Genomic DNA, 22,973 nt, shown 5'->3' with positions numbered 1-22,973 from the left:
CCTGATTCAATCCACTGACAGCATGTCAACCCTGGTATACCACATCGATCCAATTCACTCTATTCCTTGCCCACCTTTCACCCTCCTGCATGTACAGGCCCCGATCACTCAAAATCTTTATATATATATATATATATATATAACAAGTAGTGGTGATGTGAAAAGGAGATGGAGAGAGTATTTTGAAGGTTTGTTGAATGTGTTTGATGATAGAGTGGCAGATATAGGGTGTTTTCGTCGAGGTGGTGTGCAAAGTGAGAGGGTTAGGGAAAATGATTTGGTAAACAGAGAAGAGGTAGTAAAAGCTTTGCGGAAGATGAAAGCCGGCAAGGCAGCAGGTTTGGATGGTATTGCAGTGGAATCTATTAAAAAAGGGGGTGACTGTATTGTTGACTGGTTGGTAAGGTTATTTAATGTATGTATGACTCATGGTGAGGTGCCTGAGGATTGGCGGATGCGTGCATAGTGCCATTGTACAAAGGCAAAGGGGATAAGAGTGAGTGCTCAAATTACAGAGGTATAAGTTTGTTGAGTATTCCTGGTAAATTATATGGGAGGGTATTGATTGAGAGGATGAAGGCATGTACAGAGCATCAGATTGGGGAAGAGCAGTGTGGTTTCAGAAGTGGTAGAGGATGTGTGGATCAGGTGTTTGCTTTGAAGAATGTATGTGAGAAATACTTAGAAAAGCAAATGGATTTGTATGTAGCGTTTATGGATCTGGAGAAGGCATATGATAGAGTTGATAGAGATGCTCTGTGGAAGGTATTAAGAATATATGGTGTGGGAGGCAAGTTGTTAGAAGCAGTGAAAAGTTTTTATCGAGGATGTAAGGCATGTGTACGTGTAGGAAGAGAGGAAAGTGATTGGTTCTCAGTGAATGTAGGTTTGCGGCAGGGGTGTGTGATGTCTCCATGGTTGTTTAATTTGTTTATGGATGGGGTTGTTAGGGAGGTGAATGCAAGAGTTTTGGAAAGAGGGGCAAGTATGAAGTCTGTTGGGGATGAGAGAGCTTGGGAAGTGAGTCAGTTGTTGTTCGCTGATGATACAGCGCTGGTGGCTGATTCATGTGAGAAACTGCAGAAGCTGGTGACTGAGTTTGGTAAAGTGTGTGAAAGAAGAAAGTTAAGAGTAAATGTGAATAAGAGCATGGTTATTAGGTACAGTAGGGTTGAGGGTCAAGTCAACTGGGAGGTAAGTTTGAATGGAGAAAAACTGGAGGAAGTACAGTGTTTATCTATAGATATCTGGGAGTGGATCTGGCAGTGGATGGAACCATGGAAGCGGAAGTGAATCATAGGGTGGGGGAGGAGGCGAAAATCCTGGGATCCTTGAAGAATGTTTGGAAGTCGAGAACATTATCTCGGAAAGCAAAAATGGGTATATTTGAAGGAATAGTGGTTCCAACAATGTTGTATGGTTGCGAGGTGTGGGCTATGGATAGAGTTGTGCGCAGGAGGGTGGATGTGCTGGAAATGAGATGTTTGAGGACAATGTGTGGTGTGAGGTGGTTTGATCGAGTAAGTAATGTAAGGGTAAGAGAGATGTGTGGAAATAAAAAGAGTATGGTTGAGAGAGCAGAAGAGGGTGTTTTGAAATGGTTTGGTCGCATGGAGAGAATGAGTGAGGAAAGATTGACCAAGAGGATATATGTGTCGGAGGTGGAGGGAACGAGGAGAAGTGGGAGACCAAATTGGAGGTGGAAAGATGGAGTGAAAAAGATTTTGAGTGATCGGGGCCTGAACATGCAGGAGGGTGAAAGGCAGGCAAGGAATAGAGTGAATTGGATCGATGTGGTATAACGGGGTTGACGTGCTGTCAGTGGATTGAATCAGGGTATGTGAAGCGTCTGGGGTAAACCATGTAAAGCTGTGTGGGGCCTGGATGTGGAAAGGGAGCTGTGGTTTCGGGCATTATTGCATGGCAGCTAGAGACTGAGTGTGAACGAATGGGGCCTTTGTTGTCTTTTCCTAGCGCTACTTCGCACACATGAGGGGGTGGGGGATGGTATTCCATGTGTGGCGAGGTGGCGATGGGAATGAATAAAGGCAGACAGTGTGAATTGTGTGCTTGGGTATATATGTATGTGTCTGTGTGTGTATATATATGTGTACATTGAGATGTATAGGTATGTATATTTGCGTGTGTGGATGTGTATGTACATACATGTGTATGGGGGTGGGTTGGGCCATTTCTTTCTCTGTTTCCTTGCGCTACCTCGCAAACGCGGGAGACAGCGACAAAGCAAAATAAATAATAAAATAAATATATATACATGTACATATTCATACTTGCCTGCCTTCATCCATTCCTGGCACCACCCTGCCTCACAGGAAACAGCATTGCTACCCCCCCCCCCCTTTCCAGCAAGGTAGCACCAGAAAAACAGACAAAACAGACCACATTCTTGTGCATACAAAATATTCTGGAATTTCCTTATCCTGAGGCTGGTGTTGACTGTGGTCACTTCTACATCATTGCATTCAAGTTAATTTAACCACATTCTGGGTTACTGAGATATCAAATCAAATCAGTAATGTTGCTCAGATTCTTATCAAAAGATATATAGCTAGTGTACAATTTTCACTTAATATAAAACAATGATATTCGATAACTTGGGGTATTCAGTGACGTGAATAGAAATGATGAATAGCGCGCAGAGTTGTGTTGAAGAAGGACTGGTGATTGGGAATACTTGGTCTAAAAAGAGGGATATACATAAGTGAGCGAGTAGGAGAGAATTACTGGATTATATATTGACAGGTGTGCAGAACAGAGACTCTGGGATGTGTATGTCTGATAGGGGCAGCAGCTTGTAGGATGTATTATAATTACCTGGTGGAGGGAAGGATGAAGATATGTAGGGGTTTTCAGAAAAGAGGAAATGATGAATAAGTAGTGGGTGGTGAAAGTAGGTAGGCTTAGAAAAAAGAAATGTGTGAAGAAATACCAGGAGAGACTGAGTATACAATGGCAAAATGTGAGAACAAACAAAGCTGAGGAATAGTACTGTACAAGGGTACCTAGTGACAGCACTAGGATCCCATCCTTCTATCAAGGAATAAAATATTGAAATTGAAATGAAACTGAGGAGAGTGGGTGAGAAATGGAAGATATTTAGAGAAGCAGTGTTAGCATGTGCAAAAGAAGTGTGTGGCATGTGAAAAGTGGGAGATGAGTAGGTAAGAAAGTGCAGAGTGGTAAAATTGTTTCTGAAAATAGAGAGGTGTACAGGTGGTACTTAGAGGAAAGGAGTGCAAATAACTGGGAGATGTATAAGAGAAAGCAGCAGGAAGTCAAGAGGAAGATGTAGGGGATGAAAAAAAGAGGGCAAATGAGTGTTGAACAGAGTGATTATCAGTAAATTTCAGGGAGAATAAGATGATGTTTAGGAAGGTGGTTAACAGTATGATAAAGGGGGGGGGGGATGAGGCAAGTACCATTATACCAACAAACACTTACAATGAGATTTAGCCAAAATGGCAGGGATAGAACAAAGTACTTACTGAACATCTTGCTTGATATATAATACTATTCTTCTCAGCTGTCACCTGTATTTCCTAATCATCGAATCCTGGATCTTCTGGGACTGATTTCAATCTTATATCAGTTTTCTTTTGGTATATTTGTTCCATCCATGTTTCTTAATTCTCCAGGCAGTACACTGAATAATCATTCTAACTTCCTGGTTCGGCTTAATATATCTTTTCTGATTCATCTTTGGCAAGTTCCACAGTATTCTTGAAGACTTAATAACTTTGTATCTTCCCTGTTGAAAGGCTTTCAGGTTTAACTCATTTTCTTTTATTCTTCAATTTGTTGCCATACATAAATGTAGTGAGTATTTTGAAGGGATGATGAATGTGTTTGAGGATAAGGTAGCAGATGTGGGGTGTTTGGGTTGGGGAGGAACGCAAAGTGAGATAGTCATGGAAACTGGTTTCGTGAAGAGATAAGAGGTGGTGAAAGCTTTGTGCAAGAAGAAATGTGGGAAGGCAGTTGGAGTGGATGGTGTTGCAGTTGAATTTCTTAAGAGGGTGATTACATCGTTGATTAGTTTGTCAGGTTTTCCAATGTATATATGATTCCTTGTGAGAAGCCTGAGGATTGATGGAAAGCATGTGTGGTGCCATTGTATAAAGGCAAGGGGAACAAAGGTGTCTGAACTACAGAAGTACAAGTTTCTTCAGTGACCTACTAAGCTGTATGAAAGTGGTAACTGAAAGAGTGAATGCATATGCAAGGCATCAGACTGGGGAGGAACAATGTGGTTTTAGGAATGGTAGAGGATGCATGGATAAGATGTCTGCTTTATAGAATGAGTGAGAAATACTTACTTAAAGAAACAGAAGGATCTTTATGTGGCATCTATAGATTTGGAGAAAGTACATAATATGGTTGATAGATACCTTGTGGAATTTTTACCTGAAAAAAGTATATCAAACTATCATTAGCCCATTACAACAAAGCATATGAGAGTTTGATTCAATGAAAAAGAAAGGATTTACATTCTTCTTTTTTTGCAATAGTGCAAAAGCTAGTACTGGACAACAGTTTTTTATCAGTGTACAGTATAAATCAAATGATTGTAAGCTAAATACCATATAAAAGGAAATGCATGTGATGATATAAAGAGAAAGATACCAAGAGAGAGTGCTGTGGACAATTAGAAGGAAAAAAAGTATTCCCTGCGTGTCATAGAAGGCGACTAAAAGGGGAGGGAGTGGGGGGCTGGAAGTCCTCCCCTCTCGTTTTTAATTTTCCAAAATAAGGAACAGAGAAGGGGGCTAAGTGAGGACATTCCCTCAAAGATAATGTGGAATATCTTAAAGAAAAAGTGGGCAATGCTGACAACAAAACAATGGAGATGCATTAAAGAAAACAAAAAACTGAAACAGTAATGAAGAGCATGAAACAAAATCAAAATTTTTTTTTTGCATACATGAATAAAGCAAAAAACATATAATCAGAGGTTAGATACTAATCAACCAATAGCAATCAGTATTCAGCAAAAACACTATGCCAATGTTGCCCTCTGCCAATGGCCTGTTCAGTAACGAAGTGAGTCAGCTGTTGTTTACTGACAACATAGCACTGGTGGCTGATTCAATTAAAAAGCTGCATATGTTGGAGAGTTTGGGAGAGAGTAAAAAGAGGAAGCTGAGATTGTGTGAATAAAAGCATGGCTACTGGGCATAGCTTTATAGAGAGACAGGTTAGATATGGTGAATGAATGGAACAAGTTTGGAGGAAGTGGAGTGTTTCAGATACCAGGGAGTGTGCATGGCTGCAAATGAAACCCTGGAAGCAGCAGTGAATTATATAGTGGGTGAAGATTTGGGAGCAATGAGGAATGAGTGGAAAGAGATGTAATTATCTGGGAAAGCAAAAATGGGTACAACTAAAGATATAATACTCCCAACAATGTTGTATAGACGTAAGGCAAGGGCTACAGATGAGGATGTGTAGAGGAGGGAGAGTGGCATTCTGGAAATGAAATGTTTGAGGACAACAAGCAGCGTGAAATAATGAAAAAAAACTGGAACAATGTGGTATACTAGGGTCGATATGTCGTCAATGGATTGAACCTGGACATGTGAAATGTCTGAGCTAAACCACGGAAAGGTCTGTGGGGCAAGATGTGGATAGAGGGCTGTGGTTTCAGAGAATTACACATAAAATCTATAAAATAGATGTGAACACACGTGGCCTTTCTTGGCATTTTTCAAGGTGCTACCTTGCTGACGCAGAGTGTGGCGATGCTATTTTCAGTGTGGTGGGGTGGCACCAGGAATGGATTAAGGCAAGCAAGTATGAACGTATAAATGGATATATTTATGCGTAAGCATACATATATTCATTTATTCATTGTGGCAGGGGTGCGTATGTCTCCATGGTTGTTTAATTTGTCTATGGATGGGGTTGTTAGGGAGGTGAATGCAAGAGTTTTGGAAAGAGGGGCAAGTATGCAGTCTGTTGTGGATAAGAGAGCTTGGGAAGTGAGTCAGTTGTTGTTCGCTGATGATACAGCGCTGGTGGCTGATTCGGGTGAGAAACTGCAGAAGCTCGTAACTGAGTACGGTAAAGTGTGTGAAAGAAGAAAGCTAAGAGTAAAGGTGAATAAGAGCAAGGTTATTAGGTACAGTAGGATTGAGGGACAAGTCAATTGGGAGGTAAGTTTGAATGGAGATAACTGGAGGAAGTGAAGTTTTTTCGATATCTGGGAGTGGATTTGGCAGCGGATGGAACCATGGAAGCGGAAGTGAATCATAGGCTGGGGGAGGGGGCGAAAGTTCTAGGAGCGTTGAAAAATGTGTGGAATTCGAGAACGTTATCTTGGAAAGCAAAAATGGGTATGTTTGAAGGAATAGTGGTTCCAACAATGTTGTATGGTTGTGAGGCGTGGGCTATGGATAGAGTTGTGCGCAGGAAGGTGGATGTGCTGGAAATGAGATGTTTGAGGACAATGTGTGGTGTGAGGTGAGTAAGTAATGTAAGGGTAAGAGAGATGTGTGGAAATAAAAAGAGTGTGGTTGAGAGAGCAGAAGAGGGTGTTTTGAAATGGCTTGGTCACATGGAGAGAATGAGTGAGGAAAGATTGACCAAGAGGATATATGTGTCAGAGGTGGAGGGAATGAGGAGAAGTGGGAGACAAAATTGGAGGTGGAAAGATGGAGTGAATAGACTTTGAGTGATTGGGGCCTGAACATGAAGGAGGGTGAAAGGCATGCAAGGAATAGAGTGAATTGGAACGATGTGGTGTACCAGGGTCGACGTGCTGTCAATGGATTGAACTAGGGCATGTGAAGTGTCTGGGGTAAACCATGGAAAGTTTTGTGGGGCCTGGATGTGGAAAGGGAGCTGTAGTTTCGGTGCATTGTACATGACAGCTAGAGACTGAGTGTGAACGAATGTGGCCTTTGTTGTCTTTTCCTAGTGCTACCTCGCGCACACAAGGGGGAGGGGGTTGTCATTTCATGTGTGGCAGGGTGGCGACGGGAATGAATAAGGGCAGACAGTATGAATTATGTACATGTGTATATATGTATATGTCTGTGTGTATATATATGTATACGTTGAGATGTATAGGTATGTATATGTGCGTGTGTGGATGTGTGTGTATATACATGTACATGTGGGTAGGTTGGGCCATTCTTTTGTCTGTTTCCTTGTGCTACCTCGCTAACGCGGAAAACTGAGACAAAAGTAAAATAATTAAAAGAATTATATATATATATATATATATATATATATTTTTTTTTTGCTTTGTCGCTGTCTCCCGCGTTTGCGAGGTAGCGCAAGGAAACAGACGAAAGAAATGGCCCAACCCCCCCCATACACATGTATATACATACGTCCACACACGCAAATATACATACCTACACAGCTTTCCATGGCTTATCCCAGACGCTTCACATGCCTTGATTCAATCCACTGACAGCACGTCAACCCCGGTATACCACATCGCTCCAATTCACTCTATTCCTTGCCCTCCTTTCACCCTCCTGCATGTTCAGGCCCCGATCACACAAAATCTTTTTCACTCCATCTTTCCACCTCCAATTTGGTCTCCCTCTGCTCCTCGTTCCCTCCACCTCCGACACATATATCCTCTTGGTCAATCTTTCCTCACTCATCCTCTCCATGTGCCCAAACCACTTCAAAACACCCTCTTCTGCTCTCTCAACCACGCTCTTTTTATTTCCACACATCTCTCTTACCCTTACGTTACTCACTCGATCAAACCACCTCACACCACACATTGTCCTCAAACATCTCATTTCCAGCACATCCATCCTCCTGCGCACAACTCTATCCACGTCCACGCCTCGCAACCATACAATATTGTTGGAACCACTATTCCTTCAAACATACCCATTTTTGCTTTCGAGATAATGTTCTCGACTTCCACACATTCTTCAAGGCCCCCAGAATTTTCGCCCCCTCCCCCACCCTATGATCCACTTCCGCTTCCATGGTTCCATCCGCTGCCAGATCCACTCCCAGATATCTAAAACACTTCACTTCCTCCAGTTTTTCTCCATTCAAACTCACCTCCCAATTGAATTGACCCTCAACCCTACTGTACCTAATAACCTTGCTCTTATTCACATTTACTCTTAACTTTCTTCTTTCACACACTTTACCAAACTCAGTCACCAGCTTCTGCAGTTTCTCACATGAATCAGCCACCAGCGCTGCATCATCAGTGAACAACAACTGACTCACTTCCCAAGCTCTCTCATCCCCAACAGACTTCATACTTGCCCCTCCCTCCAAGACTCTTGCATTCACCTCCCTAACAACCCCATCCATAAACATATTAAACAACCATGGAGACATCATACACCCCTGCCGCAAACCTACATTCACTGAGAACCAATCACTTTCCTCTCTTCCTACACGTACACATGCCTTACATCCTCGATAAAAACTTTTCACTGCTTCTAACAACTTGCCTCCCACACCATATATTCTTAATACCTTCCACAGAGCATCTCTATCAACTCTATCATAAGCCTTCTCCAGATCCATAAATGCTACATACAAATCCATTTGCTCTTCTAAGTATTTCTCACATACATTCTTCAAAGCAAACACCTGATCCACACATCCTCTACCACTTCTGAAACCACACTGCTCTTCCCCAATCTGATGCTCTGTACATGCCTTCACCCTCTCAATCAATACCCTCCCATATAATTTGCCAGGAATACTCAACAAACTTATACCTCTGTAATTTGAGCACTCACTCTTATCCCCTTTGCCTTTGTACAATGGCACTATGCACGCATTCCGCCAATCCTCAGGCACCTCACCATGAGTCATACATACATTAAATAACCTTACCAACCAGTCAACAATACAGTCACCCCTTTTTTTAATAAATTCCACTGCAATACCATCCAAACCTGCTGCCTTGCCGGCTTTCATCTTCCGCAAAGCTTTTACTACCTCTTCTCTGTTTACCAACTCATTTTCCCTAACCCTCGCACTTTGCACACCACCTCGACCAAAGCACCCTATATCTGCCACTCTATCATCAAACACATTCAACAAACCTTCAAAATACTCACTCCATCTCCTTCTCACATCACCACTACTTGTTATCACCTCCCCATTTGCACCCTTCACTGAAGTTCCCATTTGCTCCCTTGTCTTACGCACTTTATTTACCTCCTTCCAGAACATCTTTTTATTCTCCCTAAAATATATATATATATATATATATATATATATATATATACAGACATATACATATATACACATGTACATAATTCATACTGTCTGCCTTTATTCATTCCCATCACCACCCCGCCACACATGAAATAACAGCCCCCTCCCCCCTCATGTGCACAAGGTAGTGCTAGGAAAAGGCAATAAAGGCCACATTCATTCACACTCAGTCTCTAGCTGTCACATAATAATCCATCAAAACTACAGCTCCCTTTCCACATCCACGCCCCACACAACTTTCCATGGTTTACCCCAGATGCTTCACATACCCTGGTTCAATCCATTGACAGCACATCGACCCCGATATACCACATCGTTCCTATTCACTCTATTCCTTGCAAGCCTTTCACCCTCCTGCATGTTCAGGCCCCGATCACTCAAAATCTTTTTCACTCCATCTTTCCACCTCCAATGTGGGTGGGTGGGTTGGGCCATTCTTTCATCTGTTTCCTTGCACTACCTCGCTAACGCGGGAGACAGCAACAAAGTATAATATATAATAAATATATGTTACAAAGAGGTGCGGTTATAAGAAGAGTATGGCTGAGAGAGCCAAAGAAGGTGTGCTGGAATAGTCTGGACACAAGGAGAGAACAAGTGAAGAGATTGAAAAGGATATTTGTGTTAGTAGTGGCAGGAACAAGGAGATGAGGGAGTCCAAACTAGAGGTGAAAGGATGGAGTGAAAATGATCTTGAACATGCAGGAGGGTGATAAGTCTGTAAGGGATAGTGAATTTGAATGAGATGGTATACAGGGGTCGACATAAAGTTAATGGATTGATCAGGGCATGTGAAGAGGCTGAGGGAAACCATAGAAAGATCTGTGGGATGTGGATGTGGATAGGGGACTGTGGTTGTGGTCCTCTGCAAATAACAGCAAGACAAAAATGTGAGAATGTAGCCTTTCTTTGTCTAACATGGGAAACAGCAAACAATTAATGATAAAATAAAAAAAGCCAATATCAATAATGAAAGGAGTTTTGTTCAACAAAACAAATTAATATGCTTTTGCAGGAAGATAAAATTTCATTATACCCAAAAAAGATGGTAAAAGTTAAATGGTTGTTTCACTGATCACTAATGAAAATCACTGAAACAAGCAAGTATACACACACATATATATCAATTTCTCCTTTTTGATGGACTAAAAGGGGTTAGAATAATTGTAAAAATACATAAATAATTTTCAATGGCCAAGTTTATTGTATACTGTATAGCTTGGGGGGGGGGGGGGGGGGGGGGGTGTCATCCCTTCTGTCCCCCTCTTCTATAAGCCCCAGATTTGTACTTAATGATCCCTGCTTTACATGCAATTACTTTCATCTCTCACAATTTAAATGTCAACAGAATGCACCAAAAATATCTTGTTAAAACTCTTTAGGATACTTTTGTCCCATTAAGTTTATGCATGAAGCAACCTGAAGACGAATACCTATTACATGGCCTAACAGAACCTAAATATACCCCATTTACATTGATCCTTGCAACTATCACTACTGATTACTATCAGATAACAGGCTACAAATACTTACAAACAGATGACTGTTGGCCAAACTCAAGATTACAGTAAAATAATGATTATCAATTTTTGAATAATTTTTCTGTAAATAGCACACCATTAGTAACTAGCTGTAAAGAATAGAACAAATAAATTTTCTCTTTAAAGTTATATCAAACCCAAAAATCTAAGTGAAATGACTGCCTACACTGAACTTCCTCCACTGTACCAGGCTGCTGCTCACAGCTCTAGACCATTTTCCTTTCTTGAGTAAATAACTTCATGAAAACTGGAGTTTCTGATATCCCATATCAACAGATAACACTACTACATACTTTCAATACTTACTATTTTAACATAATAAAAATGAGTGACAACCCATTACTATCAAAATCACCTGCTGAATGTAAACCTAATGACGCTAAACAGTAAATTCCAACAATCAACTATGGATGTGCTGGGTGCTACATATCATTTACATTTAAAAGGAGGATGCGGTGCTTACAAAAAATAATAGTACAAGTACACCACCAATTTTCTGGCACTCTTGGTTCCAAAGCCTTCCTGGATCAACCATTTTGCCGGACCAAATGTGGTCACGTAACAATAATTCATCAACACACCACCAACCCACTACTCATACATCCCCATGTGTCTAAAATATACCATGGACTACTAGAAATTTAAATTAAATATTAAATGTTTGATCATCCTAAGATGGTAAGTCGGTCCTTAGATTGTTTGAATCCTCTGGGGTCTTCTTTGTCTTCTGTTGTTAGTGTTTTCCTAGGTGTGCATCGCCAGAATAATGTAGTTTCTTCTGCATTATACACCTATTCAGGACTGAGGAGCTCATCAGCTATGAGTTTCACAAAATCATCCACACACTTGGCATCTCCTTCGTGGTTTGCAGACCACTTTTCTCCACACACGTTATTCATGGAAATTCCATGACACTTCTTGAATCTTTGAAGCCATCCTTCACTATAGTCATGTTCATGTTTAAGTTCTTTATGGAACAACTTACCTGGTCCATTATCATACTACCTGACAAGTTCACTCCATCACTCCAACACTGTCGAAAATATTCCATCATCATTTGATCGTGCTCAGTACTCTTACCATCTTTCATAGTTTTTCTAATCACCATGTGCTTCTTGGAAATGCTGTCTGCATAGAATTTCAATATTTTCTTCCTTTGCTTCTTTATATCATAAACAGTTGAAGAACCAATACTGTAGATGTCATACGGCTTATGCACCAAAACACCACGGTCCATTTTTTTTCAACAGTTCTACTTTATCTTGGAATGATATGGACTGGTGTTTACATTTGACACCACGACTGACACTCTCGTATGCCTTTGAAGCAATAGATATGGTTTACTTTAAGCAGAAATGCAGTATCACCACCAAGTTCAGTGTAAAGAATGTAAGTGCGTCCTACACACAACGCCATCTGTGACCGCCCAGTAAACTAGTCTGGTGGCTGCGGTAATTTCAAGTTCTCTCATGTAATTTTGTCCAGACTAAAGGAGGAGCCGAACCATCAGTTGCCCGAAATTCGGTGGTGTACCTGTACTAAATAAAATTGGAAAAAAAGTGCATTAGTACCTACATCCCTGGTATCCTTGGTTAGAAGATACAATTGATGCCTTTCTATGTGGATGAAATAAACTGCCACATATACAGATTCAATACAAGTAAAACATTTTCAGACATGAATTTACATGAAACTCCAAAAAAATGTACTACTACATAGACATACACAAAACTAAAAATATATATGAATAATGTATCTTCACAATCTTGCAATATGCATGAAAGAAATGCCATTCTATATATATATCTTTTTTCTCTTTTATATTATTCGCCATTTCCTGCATTAGCGAGGTAGCGTTAAGAACAGAGGACTGGGACTTTGAGGGAATATCCTCACCTGGCCCCCTTCTCTGTTCCCTCTTTTTGAAAATTAAAAAAAATGAGAGGGGAGGATTTCCAGGTCCCCGCTCCCTTCCATTTTAGTCGCCTTTTACGACACGCAGGGAATACGTGGGAAGTATTCTTTCTCCACTATCCCGAGGGATATATATATATATATATATATATATATATATATATATATATATATATATATATATATATATATATATATATATAATAAAAAATATATATAAAAAAAAACATATATATATATATATATATATATATATATTTTTTTTTTTGCCGCTGTCTCCTGCGTTTGCGAGGTAGCGCAAGGAAACAGACGAAAGAAATGGCCCAACCCATCCCCATACACATGTATATACATACGTCCACACACGCAAATATACATACCTACACAGCTTTCCATGGTTTACCCCAGACGCCTCACATGCCTTGATTCAATCCACTGACGCACGTCAACCCCGGTATACCACATCGCTCCAATTCACTCTATTCCTTGCCCTCCTTTCACCCTCCTGCATGTTCAGGCCCCGATCACACAAAATCTTTTTCACTCCATCTTTCCACCTCCAATTTGGTCTCCCTCTTCTCCTCGTTCCCTCCACCTCCGACACATATATCCTCTTGGTCAATCTTTCCTCACTCATTCTCTCCATGTGCCCAAACCATTTCAAAACACCCTCTTCTGCTCTCTCAACCACGCTCTTTTTATTTCCACACATCTCTCTTACCCTTACGTTACTTACTCGATCAAACCACCTCACACCACATATTGTCCTCAAACATCTCATTTCCAGCACATCCATCCTCCTGCGCACAACTCTATCCATAGCCCACGTCTCGCAACCATACAACACTGTTGGAACCACTATTCCTTCAAACATACCCATTTTTGCTTTCCGAGATAATGTTCTCCACTTCCACATATTCTTCAAGGCTCCCAGAATTTTCACCTCCTCCCCCACCCTATGATCCACTTCCGCTTCCATGGTTCCATCCGCTGCCAGATCCACTCCCAGATATCTAAAACACTTCACTTCCTCCAGTTTATATATATATATATATATATATATATATATATATATATATTAATGATACTCTCTCACCCCAACTCTCATTTGCCCTCTTTTTCACCTCTTGCACCTTTCTCTTGACCTCCTGTCTCTTTCTTTTATACATCTCCCACTCAATTGCATTTTTTCCCTGCAAAAATCGTCCAAATGCCTCTCTCTTCTCTTTCACTAATAATCTTACTTCTTCATCCCACCACTCACTACCCTTTCTAATCAACCCACCTCCCACTCTTCTCATGCCACAAGCATCTTTTGCGCAATCCATCACTGATTCCCTACATACATCCCATTCCTCCCCCACTCCCCTTACTTCCATTGTTCTCACCTTTTTCCATTCTCTACTCAGTCTCTCCTGGTACTTCCTCACACACAAGTCTCCTTCCCAAGCTCACTTACTCTCACCACCCTCTTCACCCCAACATTCACTCTTCTTTTCTGAAAACCCATACAAATCTTCACCTTAGTCTCCACAAGATAATAATCAGACATCCCTCCAGTTGCATGGAAAATAAAAAGATGTTCTGGAAGGAGGTAAATAAAGTGCGTAAGGCAAGGGAGCAAATGGGAACTTCAGTGAAGGGCACAAATGGGGAGGTGATAACAAGTAGTGGTGATGTGAGAAAGAGATGGAGTGAGTATTTTGAAGGTTTGTTGAATGTGTTTGATGATAGAGTGGCAGATATAGGGTGTTTTGGTCGAGGTGGTGTGCAAAGTGAGAGGGTTAGGGAAAATGATTTGGTAAACAGAGAAGAGGTAGTAAAAGCTTTGTGGAAGATGAAAGCCGGCAAGGCAGCAGGTTTGGATGGTATTGCAGTGAAATTTATTAAAAAAGGGGGTGACTGTATTATTGACTGGTTGGTAAGGTTATTTAATGCATGTATGACTCATGGTGAGGTGCCTAAGGATTGGCGGAATGCGTGCATAGTGCCATTGTACAAAGGCAAAGGGGATAAGAGTGAGTGCTCAAATTACAGAGGTATAAGTTTGTTGAGTATTCCTGGTAAATTATATGGGAGGGTATTGATTGAGAGGGTGAAGGCATGTACAGAGCATCAGATTGGGGAAGAGCAGTGTGGTTTCAGAAGTGGTAGAGGATGTGTGGACCAGGTGTTTACTTTAAAGAATGTATGTGAGAAATACTTAGAAAAGCAAATGGATTTGTATGTAGCATTTATGGATCTGGAGAAGGCATATGATAGAGTAGATAGAGATGCTCTGTGGAAGGTATTAAGAATATATGGTGTGGGAGGCAAGTTGTTAGAAGCAGTGAAAAGTTTTATCGAGGATGTAAGGCATGTGTACGTGTAGGAAGAGAGGAAAGTGATTGGTTCTCAGTGAATGTAGGTTTGCGGCAGGGGTGTGTGATGTCTCCATGGTTGTTTAATTTGTTTATGGATGGGGTGGTTAGGGAGGTGAATGCAAGAGTTTTGGAAAGAGGGGCAAGTATGAAGTCTGTTGGGGATGAGAGAGCTTGGGAAGTGAGTCAGTTGTTGTTCGCTGATGATACAGCGCTGGTGGCTGATTCATGTGAGAAACTGCAGAAGCTGGTGACTGAGTTTGGTAAAGTGTGTGAAAGAAGAAAGTTAAGAGTAAATGTGAATAAGAGCAAGGTTGTTAGGTACAGTAGGGTTGAGGGTCAAGTCATTTGGGAGGTGAGTTTGAATGGAGAAAAACTGGAGGAAGTGAAGTGTTTTAGATATCTGGGAGTGGATCTGGCAGCGGATGGAACCATGGAAGCGGAAGTGGATCATAGGGTGGGGGAGAGGGCGAAAATTCTGGGAGCCTTCAAGAATGTGTGGAAGTCGAGAACATGATCTCGGAAAGCAAAAATGGGTATGTTTGAAGGAATAGTGGTTCCAACAATGTTGTATGGTTGCGAGGCGTGGGCTATGGATAGAGTTGTGCGCAGGAGGATGGATGTGCTGGAAATGACATGTTTGAGGACAATGTGTGGTGTGAGGTGGTTTGATCGAGTAAGTAACGTAAGGGTAAGAGAGATGCGTGGAAATAAAAAGAGCGTGGTTGAGAGAGCAGGAGAGGGTGTTTTGAAATGGTTTGGGCACATGGAGAGAATGAGTGAGGAAAGATTGACCAAGAGGATATATGTGTCGGAGGTGGAGGGAACGAGGAGAAGAGGGAGACCAAATTGGATGTGGAAAGATGGAGTGAAAAAGATTTTGTGTGATCGGGGCCTGAACATGCAGGAGGGTGAAAGGAGGGCAAGGAATAGAGTGAATTGGAGCGATGTGGTATACCGGGGTTGATGTGCTGTCAGTGGATTGAATCAGGGCATGTGAAGCGTCTGGGGTAAACCATGGAAAGCTGTGTAGGTATGTATATTTGCGTGTGTGGACGTATGTATATACATGTGTATGGGGGTGGGTTGGGCCATTTCTTTCATCTGTTTCCTTGCGCTACCTCGCAAACGCGGGAGACAGCGACAAAGCAAAAAAAATATATATATATATATATATATATATATATATATATATATATATATATATATATATATATATATATATATATATATTCTTTTCCAAAAGAAGGAACAGAGAAGGGGGCCAGGTGAGGATATTCCCTCTAAGGCCCAGTCCTCTGTTGATAACGCTACCTCGCTAATGCGGGAAATGGCGAACAGTACGAAAGAAAGAAAGAAAATATATATATATATATATATATATATATATATATATTTTTGCGAGGTAGCACAAGGAAACAGACGAAAGAAATGGCCCAACCCTCCCCATACACATGTACATACACACGTCCACACACGCAAATATACATACCTACACAGCTTTCCATGGTTTACCCCGGACGCTTCACATGCCTTGATTCAATCCACTGACAGCACGTCAACCCCTGTATACCACATCGCTCCAATTCACTCTATTCCTTGCCCTCCTTTCACCCTCCTGCAAGTTCAGGCCCCGATCACACAAAATCCTTTTCACTCCATCTTTCCACCTCCAATTTGGTCTCCCTCTTCTCCTCGTTCCCTCCACCTCCGACACATATATCCTCTTGGTCAATCTTTCCTCACTCATTCTCTCCATGTGCCCAAACCATTTCAAAAAACCCTCTTCTACTCTCTCAACCACGCTCTTTTTATTTCCACACATCTCTCTTACCCTTACGTTACTTACTCGATCAAACCACCTCACACCACACATTGTCCTCAAACATCTCATTTCCAGCACATCCATCCTCCTGCGCACAACTCTATCCATAGCCCACGCCTCGCAACCATACAACATTGTTGGAACTACTATTCCTTCAAACATACCCATTTTTGCTTTCCGGGATAATGTTCTCGACTTCCACACATTTTTCAAGGCTCCCAAAATTTTCGCCCCCTCCCCCACCCTATGATCCACTTCCACTTCCATGGTTCCATCCGCTGACAGATCCACTCCCAGATATCTAAAACACTTCACTTCCTCCAGTTTTTCTCCATTCAAACTCACCTCCCAATTAACTTGACCCTCAACCCTACTGTACCTAATAACCTTGCTCTTATTCACATTTACTCTTAACTTTCTTCTTCCACACACTTTACCAAACTCCGTCACCAGCTTCTGCAGTTTCTCACATGAATCCGCCACCAGCGCTGTATCATCAGCGAACAACAACTGACTCACTTCCCAAGCTCTCTCATCCCCAACAGACTTCATACTTGCCCCTCTTTCCAAAACTCTTGCATTCACCTCCCTAACAACCCCATCCATAAACAAATTAAACAACCATGGAGACATCACACACCCCTGCCGCAAACCTACATTCACTGAGAACCAATCACTTTCCTCTCTTCCTACACGTACACATGCCTTACATCCTCGATAAAAACTTTTCACTGCTTCTAACAACTTTCCTCCCACACCATATATTCTTAATACCTTCCACAGAGCATCTCTATCAACTCTATCATATGCCTTCTCCAGATCCATAAATGCTACATACAAATCCATTTGCTTGTCTAAGTATTTCTCACATACATTCTTCAAAGCAAACACCTGATCCACACATCCTCTACCACTTCCGAAACCACACTGCTCTTCCCCAATCTGATGCTCTGTACATGCCTTCACCCTCTCAATCAATACCCTCCCATATAATTTACCAGGAATACTCAACAAACTTATACCTCTGTAATTTGAGCACTCACTCTTATCCCCTTTGCCTTTGTACAATGGCACTATGCACGCATTCCGCCAATCCTCAGGCACCTCACCATGAGTCATACATACATTAAATAACCTTACCAACCAGTCAACAATACAGTCACCCCCTTTTTTAATAAATTCCACTGCAATACCATCCAAACCTGCTGCCTTGCCGGCTTTCATCTTCCGCAAAGCTTTTACTACCTCTTCTCTGTTTACCAAATCATTTTCCCTAACCCTAACCTAATATATATATATATATATATATATATATATATATATATATATATATATATATATATATATCTTTCTTTCTTTCATTCAAACTATTTGCCATTTCCTGCGTTAGCGAGGTAGCGTTAAGAACAGAGAACTGGGCCTTTGAGGGATAATCCTCACCCGGCCCCCTTCTCTGTTCCTTCCTTAGAAGAGAGAGAGAGAGAGAGAGAGAGAGAGAGAGAGAGAGAGAGAGAGAGAGAGAGAGAGAGAGAGAGAGAGAGAGAGAAGGGGGGGGGGGGGGAGATTTCCAGCCCCCCGCTCCCTTCCCTTTTAGTCGCCTTCTACGACACGCAGGGAATACATGAGAAGTATTCTTTCTCCCCTATATGGTGTGGGAGGCAAGTTGTTAGAAGCAGTGAAAAGTTTTTATCAAGGATGTGAGGCATGTGTTCCTTCAAACATACCCATTTTTGCTTTTTGAGATAATGTTCTCGACTTCCACACATTCTTCAAGGCTCCCAGAATTTTCGCCCCCTCCCCCACCCTATGATTCACTTCCGCTTCCATGGTTCCATCCACTGCCAGATCCACTCCCAGATATCTAAAACACTTTACATCCTCCAGTTTTTCTCCATTCAAACTTACCTCCCAATTTACTTGACCCTCAACCCTACTGTACCTAATAACCTTACTCTTATTCACATTTACTCTCAACTTTCTTCTTTCACACACTTTACCAAACTCAGTCCCTAGCTTCTGCAGTTTCTCACATGAATCAGCCAACAGCACTGTATCATCAGCGAACAACAACTGACTCACTTCCCAAGCTCTCTCATCCACAAGAGAATGCATACTTGCCCCTCTTTCCAAAACTTTTGCATTCACCTCCCTAACAACCCCATCCATAAACAAATTAAACAACCATGGAGACATAACACACCCCTGCCGCAAACCTACTTTCACTGAGAACCAATCACTTTCCTCTCTTCCTACACGTACACATGCCTTACATCCTTGATAAAAACTTTTCACTGCTTCTAACAACTTGCCTCCCACACCATATATTCTTAGTACCTTCCACAGAGCATCTCTATCAACTCTATCATATGCCTTCTCCAGATCCATAAATGCTACAAACAAATCCATTTGCTTTTCTAAGTATTTCTCACATACATTCTTCAAAGCAAACACCTGATCCACACATCCTCTACCACTTCTGAAACCACACTGCTCTTCCCCAATCTGATGCTCTGTACATGCTTTCACCCTCTCAATCAATACCCTCCCATATAATTTACCAGGAATACTCAACAAACTTATACCTCTTGAATTTGAGCACTCACTCTTATCCCCTTTGCCTTTGTACAATGGCACTATGCAAGCATTTCGCCAATCCTCAGGTGCCTCACCATGAGTCATTTTTTTTTTTTTTTTTTTTTTTTTTTGTCGCTCTCTCCCGCGTTTGCAAGGTAGCGCAAGGAAACAGACGAAAGAAATGGCTCAACCCACCCCCATACACGTGTATATACATACACGTCCACACACGTAAATATACATACCTACACAGTTTTCCATGGTTTACCCCAGACGCTTCACATGCCCTGATTCAATCCACTGACAGCACATCAACCCCGGTATACCACATCGCTCCAATTCACTCTATTCCTTGCCCTCCTTTCACCCTCCTGCATGTTCAGGCCCCGATCACACAAAATCTTTTTCACTCCATCTTTCCACCTCCAATTTGGTCTCCCACTTCTCCTCGTTCCCTCCACCTCCAACACATATATCCTCTTGGTCAATCTTTCCTCACTCATTCTCTCCATGTGCCCAAACCATTTCAAAACACCCTCTTCTGCTCTCTCAACCACGCTCTTTTTATTTCCACACATCTCTCTTACCCTTACGTTACTTACTCGATCAAACCACCTCACACCACACATTGTCCTCAAACATCTCATTTCCAGCACATCCATCCTCCTGCGCACAACTCTATCCATAGCCCACGCCTTGCAACCATACAACATTGTTGGAACACCTATTCCTTCAAACATACCCATTTTTGCTTTCCGAGATAATGTTCTCGACTTCCACACATTCTTCAAGGCTCCCAGGATTTTTGCCCCCTCCCCCACCCTATGATCCACTTCCGCTTCCATGGTTCCATCCGCTGCCAGATCCACTCCCAGATATCTAAAACACTTTACTTCCTCCAGTTTTGCTCCATTCAAACTTACCTCCCAATTGACTTGACTCTCAACCCTACTGTGCCTAATAACCTTGCTCTTATTCACATTTACTCTTAACTTTCTTCTTTCACACACTTTACCAAACTCAGTCACCAGCTTCTGCAGTTTCTCACATGAATCAGCCACCAGCGCTGTGTCATTAGCGAACAACAACTGATTCACTTACCAAGCTCTCTCATCCACAACAGACTTCATACTTGCCCCTCTTTCCAAAACTCTTGCATTCACCTCCTTAACAACCCCATCCATAAACAAATTAAACAACCATGGAGACATCACACACCCCTGCCGCAAGCCTACATTCACTGAGAACCAATCACTTTCCTCTCTTCCTACACATACACATGCCTTACATCCTCGATAAAAACTTTTCACTGCTTCTAACAACTTGCCTCCCACACCATATATTCTTAATACCTTCCACAGAGCATTTCTATCAACTCTATCATATGCCTTCTCCAGATCCATAAATGGTACATACAAATCCATTTGCTTTTCTAAGTATTTCTCACATAACATTCTTCAAAGCAAACACCTGATCCACACATCCTCTACCACTTCTGAAACCACACTGCTCTTCCCCAATCTGATGCTCTGTACATGCCTTCACCCTCTCAATCAATACCCTCCCATATAATTTACCAGGAATACTCAACAAATTTATACCTCTGAAATTTGAGCACTCACTCTTATCCCCTTTGCCTTTGTACAATGGCACTATGCACGCATTTCGCCAATCCTCAGGCACCTCAACATGAGTCATACATACATTAAATAACCTCACCATCCAGTCAACAATACAGTCACCCCCTTTTTTAATAAATTCCACTGCAATACCATCCAAACCTGCTGCCTTGCCGGCTTTCATCTTCCGCAAAGCTTTTACTACCTCTTCTCTGTTTACCAAATCATTTTCCCTAACCCTCTCACTTTGCACACCACCTCGACCAAAACACCCTATATCTGCCACTCTATCATCAAACACATTCAACAAACCTTCAAAATACTCACTCCATCTCTTTCTCACATCACCACTACTTGTTATCACCTCCCCATTTGCGCCCTTCACTGAAGTTCCCATTTGCTCCCTTGTCTTACGCACTTTATTTACCTCCTTCCAGAACATCTTTTTATTCTCCCTAAAATTTAATGATACTCTCTCACCCCAACTCTCATTTGCCCTCTTTTTCACCTCTTGCACCTTTCTCTTGACCTCCTGTCTCTTTCTTTTATACATCTCCCACTCAATTGCATTTTTTCCCTGCAAAAATCGTCCAAATGCCTCTCTCTTCTCTTTCACTAATACTCTTACTTCTTCATCCCACCACTCACTACCCTTTCTAATCAAACCACCTCCCACTCTTCTCATGCCACAAGCATCTTTTGCGCAATCCATCACTGATTCCCTAAATACATCCCATTCCTCCCCCACTCCCCTTACTTCCATTGTTCTCACCTTTTTCCATTCTCTACTCAGTCTCTCCTGGTACTTCCTCACACAAGTCTCCTTCCCAAGCTCACTTACTCTCACCACCCTCTTCACCTCAACATTCACTCTTCTTTTCTGAAAACCCATACAAATCTTCACCTTAGCCTCCCCAAGATAATGATCAGACATCCCTCCAGTTGCACCTCTCAGCACATTAACATCCAAAAGTCTCTCTTTCGCGCGCCTGTCAATTAACACGCAATCTAATAACGCTCTCTGGCCATCTCTCCTACTTACATACGTATACTTATGTATATCTCGCTTTTTAAACCAGGTATTCCCAATCACCAGTCCTTTTTCAGCACATAAATCTACAAGCTCTTCACCATTTCCATTTACAACATTGAACACCCCATGTATACCAATTATTCCCTCAACTGCCACATTACTCACCTTTGCATTCAAATCACCCATCACTATAACCCGGTTTCGTGCATCAAAACCACTAACACACTCATTCAGCTGCTCCCAAACCACTTGCCTCTCATGATCTTTCTTCTCATGCCCAGGTGCATGTGCACCAATAATCACCCATCTCTCTCCATCATCTTTCAGTTTTACCCATATTAATCGAGAATTTACTTTCTTACATTCTATCACATACTCCCACAACTCCTGTTTCAGGAGTACTGCTACTCCTTCCCTTGCTCTTGTCCTCTCACTAACCCCTGACTTTACTCCCAAGACATTCCCAAACCACTCTTCCCCTTTACCCTTGAGCTTCGTTTCACTCAAGAGCCAAAACATCCAGGTTCCTTTCCTCAAACATACTACCTATCTCTCCTTTTTTCACATCTTGGTTACATCCACACACATTTAGACACCCCAGTCTGAGCCTTCGAGGAGGATGAGTACTCCCGGCGTGACTCCTTCTTCTGTTTCCCATTTTAGAAAGTTAAAAAATACAAGGAGTCATACATACATTAAATAACCTTACCAACCAGTCAATAATACAGTCACCCCTTTTTTAATAAATTCCACTGCAATACCATCCAAACCTGCTGCCTTGCCAGCTTTCATCTTCCACAAAGCTTTTACTACCTCTTCTCTGTTTATCAAATCATTTTCCCTAACCCTCTCACTTTGCACACCACCTCG

Source organism: Panulirus ornatus, chromosome 2, assembly GCF_036320965.1.
Source record: "Panulirus ornatus isolate Po-2019 chromosome 2, ASM3632096v1, whole genome shotgun sequence".
Lineage (NCBI taxonomy): Eukaryota > Metazoa > Arthropoda > Malacostraca > Decapoda > Palinuridae > Panulirus > Panulirus ornatus.
Note: the sequence above shows the minus strand (reverse complement) of the source record.